General features: G+C 44.9%; 1 long non-coding RNA gene across 1 annotated transcript; it reads left to right on the forward strand.

Moving 5' to 3' along the window:
* The first annotated feature begins 2,005 nt into the window (after positions 1-2,005).
* On the forward strand, positions 2,006-4,349 carry LOC121863496. Its single transcript, XR_006088409.1, has 3 exons — positions 2,006-2,622; positions 2,753-3,769; positions 4,076-4,349. It is a non-coding gene; the product is annotated as an uncharacterized LOC121863496 (long non-coding RNA).
* Positions 4,350-6,998: the final 2,649 nt, after the last annotated feature.

The raw sequence follows: 6,998 nt of genomic DNA on the forward strand, positions 1-6,998 counted from the left end.
ACACCATCCATCGGCATCACTACATATAACACCATCCATCATCACTACATATAACACCATCCATCATAATCACTACATATAACACCATCCATCATCACTACATATAACACCATCCATCATCACTACATATATCACCGTCCATCATCACTACATATAACACCATCCATCATCACTACCTTTAACACCATCCATCATCACTACATATAACACCATCCATCATCACTACATATAACACCACCCATCATCACTACATATAACATCATCCATCATATATCACCACATACATATAATCACCACATATAACACCATCCATCATCACTACATATAACACCATCCATCATCACTACATATATCACCGTCCATCATCACTACATATAACACCATCCATCATCACTACCTTTAACACCATCCATCATCACTACATATAACACCATCCATCATCACTACATATAACACCACCCATCATCACTACATATAACATCATCCATCATCACTACATATAACATCATTCAGCAACACTACATATAATACCATCCACCATCACTACATATAACATTATCCATCATCACTACATATAACACCATCCATCATCACTACATATAACATCATCCATCATCACTACATAGAACATCATCCATCATCACTACATATAACACCATCCACCATCACTACATATAACATCATCCATCATCACTACATATAACACCATCCATCATCACTACATATAACACCATGCATCATCACTACATATAACATCATCCATCATCACTACATATAACACCATCCATCATCACTACATATAACACCATCCATCATCACTACACATCGGTAAAGTAGTTTCCGAGATTCTCGTTCGAACACGCAAACAAACAAACCCACCCACAAACAGACGGGCGGCTCATTCACTTGGTCAAGGTAGGACCCCACCCTCTGGGAGGCTCCACATTGTCTCACTGTTCAGTCCCCAAAACTTCTTCTTCCATCAATAGTTCATTAACGGTGTATGTAAGTTCTACCATGTTTTTCACTACTATAACATCATCCATCATCACTACATATAACACCATCCATCATCACTACATATAACACCATGCATCATCACTACATATAACATCATCCATCATCACTACATATAACACCATCCATCATCACTACATATAACACCATCCATCTTCACTACACATCGGTAAAGTAGTTTCCGAGATTCTCGTTCGAACACGCAAACAAACAAACCCACCCACAAACAGACGGGCGGCTCATTCACTTGGTCAAGGTAGGACCCCACCCTCTGGGAGGCTCCACATTGTCTCACTGTTCAGTCCCCAAAACTTCTTCTTCCATCAATAGTTCATTAACGGTGTATGTAAGTTCTACCATGTTTTTCACTACAACGGTACAGCAAAGTATATTTTTTTAGCATTAAACTGTTATTATTTTATTGTCTAATCATCACTACAAATAACACCACCCATTATCACTACATATAACATCATCCATCATGATTACATATAACACCATCCATCATCACTACATATAACATCATTCATTATCACTACATATAACACCATCCATCATCACCACATATAATGCCATCCATCATCACTACATATAACACCACCCATCATCACTACATATAACAACATCCATCATCACTACATATACCATCATCTTCCATCATCACTGCATATAACACCATCCATCATCACTTCATGTAACACCATCCATCATCACTACATATCGGTAAAGTAGTTCCGAGATTCTCGTTGAGACACACACACACACAAACACACACACAGACATACTTGTTCGTTTTATATATTTATATATACATATATATATATATATATATATATATATATATATATATATATATATATATAGAGAGAGATTTTTCTTTTTATTATAAGATTTTGTTATTTATTATTATTATTATTATTATTATTATTATTATTATTATTATTATTATTTTTATTATTATTTTTATTATTATTATTTCGCCCCCAGGCCCTGATGTGGGTCATTGACTCGTGCCCTGGTGGGCTAATTCCCGGAAAAGAAAATTATCGGATTTAGTGCCGTTAAAACTCACTCGCTGATTCCTGTCTTGTAACCATGCCCTAACCATTTTAGAATATCTCCCCCAATGCCATGAGCCTCTACTTTTCTTATTAGTCTTTTGTGGGGGACTCTGTCGAAGGCTTTGGTAAAGTCGAGGTATACTACATCATAATCGTTCGTGTAGTCCACTGATTCGAAAACGGCTGAAAAGACTCTCCCCCCTGCTGGGATGACTTCCTTTATAAGTACACTTACTGATTGGAATCCAAGAATATCGCTCTCGCACCCTCTTTTCCATGTCTAGGTATTGTTTAATGTTATTTTGACTTGAGAAGTTTTGCATTAAAAATATCGATATCTCGAAGATAAAAAACTATAAAATAAGTTAAAGCAAATAACAATATAGTTGTCCGACCACGTGATCACCGCATGGTCAGTGGCAGGAGAGGCGTGGGGCGCCCTGTGGCTTTAGTCTTTGTGTAGCAGTGGTAGAGGTTGGGTGTCCCGCGCTGCTCGCAGATTTGGTTTTTGGTTATAGTGCATTTTGGGAGATTTTCACCCGAGGTTTGTGATACAATACACAAATATTATGTTTGTTATTTACGTTTTGCATGCAGTGAAATATAATTTTTTCAGGGTAATTTAGTGACTTTAGTGAACAATGGCAAAGAGGTCTAAAGATTTTCTCTCCCAGGATGATCTGGACCACATTCTGAACACTACTGGTGAATTACCTGAGAACCTAAGTGATCTTGACAGTGAGGATGAAGAACAAGTGGATAAGTTAGAATTTGAGGAACTATATGACAGTGATATAGACCAAGATTACAACCCTGAACCTAGTGATGTGGAGAGTTATGAGTCTAGTGATAGTGAAGTGCCCCTTCTGCCACCCTCAAGAGAAAAAGCAAGGCGTACGTCAACCTCTGCAAAACGTCGTGGTGCCTATAGGTGTCTTGCCCCTGCTCCTGCCCCTAGCGGTTGATCTCCTTGAGAACTGCGGCATGTCCTTTTTGGGGACCATCAAGGCGAACAAGAAGGAAGTTCCCAAGGAGATGACGGATAGGGACAACCGCAGGCTAGGGTCAACTGCGTTCCTGTTCACAAAGGAGCTGACTCTGGTGGCGTACGTCCCAACAACATCCAAGACGAAGAAGAAACTGGTGCTACTGTTGTCTTCCATGCACACACAGCCAACCATCAGAAACACCGGCAAACCAGAGGTGATCGAATTCTATAATGCCACCAAAGGTGGCGAAGACACATTCGACCAAATGTGTTCCCATTACTCGTGTGCACGGAAGACAAAACGGTGGCCGTTGTGTATGTTCTAGTGGATGGTGAATGCTGGAGTTACGTGGATCATACACAAAAATAATATGTCAAGGACAGGTGGCAAGTTACTGAAGAGGCGGACGTACATGCAAGCTTTGGCACAGTCCCTCTTCACACCATGGGCAGAGAAAAGGCTCCGCTCTCCATTTCTATCACGGGGACTCAAGTCCCTCATTTGCAGCGTCTGCGACCTCCCTTCACCTGGAAGAGTTGCAAGGCCACCAGGGACACCAGTTGCTGACAGCAAGGACCCTTTGGTGCGGTGTGTCGAGTGCCCAAAGGGGTCTGACCGCAAGACACGGCACAGATGCCACGGCTGCAGTCAACCGATGTGCCCTCGCCACTTCTACCCTGTCTGTGCTAACTGCGTGCCAAAGTAGGTTGAGTTCTTGGTAGTTGTCAGCAATACTTATTTATTTTATACTAGCCATCAATAAATATCAAGTTTCAAACCACAGGAGAAAGACTTTCTGAAATTTTTGTCACTTCAAAAAAATAAAAAAGTTTCACCTAAAAAAAATCCATTGAATATGCTTTCCATCACTGGGTAATTTATTAGTAATCCAAAAGTATCATTTAGAAGGGTAAATAATAGTTAAAATTATTTATAATAAATATATATTGCAGAAAGGGTATTTCTGCCTATCAAAAAATACCCTATTTTTTGGCTCTCTATCTACAGCTCGCAGTGATGCTGGGAGGTTGCGGCTGCCACAGCTGAGGCTCACCTGACCTGGCAGTACCCACACCAACGCTCAAGCCTTTAGCTGCAGTATTATAGTTCCTTAGCTTTTTTATGTTCACTCATATAGTAATTTTCAGTATTTTTAGTCATTTTTTCTAAGTCACCCCCCAAAGTATAAGTTTAAGTTATGTCATGGTTCCTAGGGGGAAACTAAAGCAGAAGAGTTATATTTTCCATGTATTTTTATAATTTTAATATATCTTAATTACAAGTACGGTTTTTATTGATCCGAAAATTGGGTATTTTTCTCCCTGGGTTTGCGATGTATGAAATCGAACAGATCGTTTGTGTTCTATGGTTAAGAAGTATTGAAAGATAAGAAAGTTTTATGAAATGAAAAATAAACTAAATATTACAGAAGATATTAACAGAACGAAGTCTAAAATGAGAACATGATATACAGATAAAGGAAAAACCGTAGTCATTACTTCTTAAAGTAGCTTCTCCTTTAGTTATATCTCCTTTAAGTGTACCATAAGATGAAAGTATACTTTAAGAAGTACATCTCACGAGGAAATATATTTCAGAAGCAAGTATACTTTAAGTGAAAGTATACTTTAATAAGGAGTATATCTTAAGAGGAAGCCTAATTCTAAAAGGAAGCATATCTTGAGCGTAAACATACCCTACAGGCAGGAATATAGCCTAAATTGTATACCAGAATAGGGAATTTAACTCAAGAGGCAGCACACCTTGAGAAGAAATATAACTTAAGAGGAAGTGTGAGAGGTTTGAATACTAGACCACGTTCTTTGCAGACTTTACTCTTACAGTGTCAGATGGTGACTGGCAACCGGGCGCTGCCACAGACAAGCTCCCACCTCAACACATGGGAAAACATATCGTACGATGGTACTCCATTTCACAATCTCACATCTCCCCCCTCCCCAAGTTAAAAGGAAATGACAATGCACATTTGAACTAACAAAAGGAAAACAATGCATTCATAAAAAACACTAATGCTAGAAAAAACCAGTCAAACAAAGACACAGGAGAAAAAAAAAAACTCTAAACTAATTTTACACCACATACACTACACCACGTAGTCAGTCAACCAACCTGGGGGCCTGCGGCCTCTCCCGGGCCTGGCCACGCCCGACTGGGGAGGGGCCAGGGGTGCGAGCGAGGGCGTGGGTATGGAGGGCACCGCAGAAGGGGGGCCTGGAGGCATAGCTTGATGCACCACCGGAGTGGTAGGCACAGGCGTTGCGCCGCTTCGCAGGTTGCGTCTGTTGCGGATGGACACCCTGCCACTGCCAATCAACCTGACGGCATACTGCCTGTGAGGGCTGGCTTCCACCACTATGCCTGTCCTGTCCCAGAGCTTGGTAGCTGCGTCCTGCACACGCAACTTCGTGTCCACGGCTAGGGGAGCTAGCTGGCGGAACACCTCCCCCCGCGACAGAAGGACCCCGTCCTGGGTTCTGGCGAAGCGCACCTCCCTCATACGAAGTGCCCGCCGCCAGTGCTGGTCCACCTTATAGTGCTGTCTGGCCACAGGAACTCCGTCACGGAGCTGGCGGCCGGTGGCAAGTTGGGCGGGCGACTTGTTCACCCCCCGTAGAGGCGTGTTCAGGTACTGGAGGAGTGCCTGGGATGTCTTATCGCAGTCCAGGCTACCCCCGGGCCCAGTGTTATCCCTGAGGAGCCTCTTGGCGGCCTTGACCCCAGCCTCTGCCCTGCCATTGGACTGGGGGAAGTGGGTCGACGAGAGGTGCACCTCGATTCCCCATGACTTGAGGAAATCTGTCATCTCAAGGCTGGCAAGGTTGGTACCTCCATCCGTGGAGATCTGCTCAGGTGCCCCCCACCTCGTGAAGTAACCCCGCAGACGGGCGATGATTTTTCCAGAGGTGGCCTTGTTGGGGAAGTGGGCGATCTCCAGCCAACCTGTGAGTCGGTCAGCATATGCTGGTACGTGTGGCCCTGCAGGTGGAACAAATCGGCCACCAATTGTTGAAAGGGATAGTCTGGCGCTGGGGTCAAGACCAACGACTCCGGAGGCTGGGAAGGGGAGTGGGTCTCGCAGGCAGCACACCGGGACCTATGATACTGCAGGTCACCCTCCATGCCAGGCCAATAGACAGACTGCCGGGCCTGCCTGAGCATTGATCGAGGCCCTGGTGCCCCACGTGCAGGTTAATGGCGACCCGTTGGCGGAGGGAGTCGGGGATGACAAGGCGCGTGCAGCCCTGGTCAAAGGTGTAGTTGACCAAACCCCTGACCACACCCAACCTGTCCCTCACCGAGAAGTATGGGCACAGACAGGCCACCTCCTGTGACTTTTGGGGGCGCCAGTCGCTCGCCAGCACCCTCGACACTAGAATCTGGTACACTGGGTCGTCTGCAGCCGCTTTGCACACTGTGTCTTCATCCATAGTGATGCACCCATCCTCATCCAGTGCTGCAATTGTGACTGCACACACTGCAGTGCACAGGTCCTCCTCTTGGTCCATGTCCTCCGCGTCGGGCGCCGCCCTGAGGGAGGGGAAGCGGGATAGGGTGTCAGCTGCACAGTTCCGCTTCCCTGGCAAGTACTTGACCGTGAACCGGTACTGTAAGGTCTTCTCCTTGAGCCTGAACAGGCGCGGATTCGCCACATCCGTGAGGGCTCTGTCCCCTAGCAAGCCAACTAAGGGGCGGTGGGCCGTCACCAGAATAAGGTTCGGGCAGCCAAGGAGGAACAGCCTGGCCTTGCGCAGGCACCATACCACAGACAGGGCCTCCCATTCTACTGCAGCGTAGCCGGCCTCGGCCGTGCTCAGATGTCGGCTACCGCACAGAGCCAACCGCCACCCTCCCCTGCAGCAGAAGGGCGTCTTTGGAGAGGCACAGGCACAGTATTGTTGCAGGACGACGA

This window comes from Homarus americanus, unplaced genomic scaffold (assembly GCF_018991925.1).
Source record: "Homarus americanus isolate GMGI-L3 unplaced genomic scaffold, GMGI_Hamer_2.0 scaffold48026, whole genome shotgun sequence".
Lineage (NCBI taxonomy): Eukaryota > Metazoa > Arthropoda > Malacostraca > Decapoda > Nephropidae > Homarus > Homarus americanus.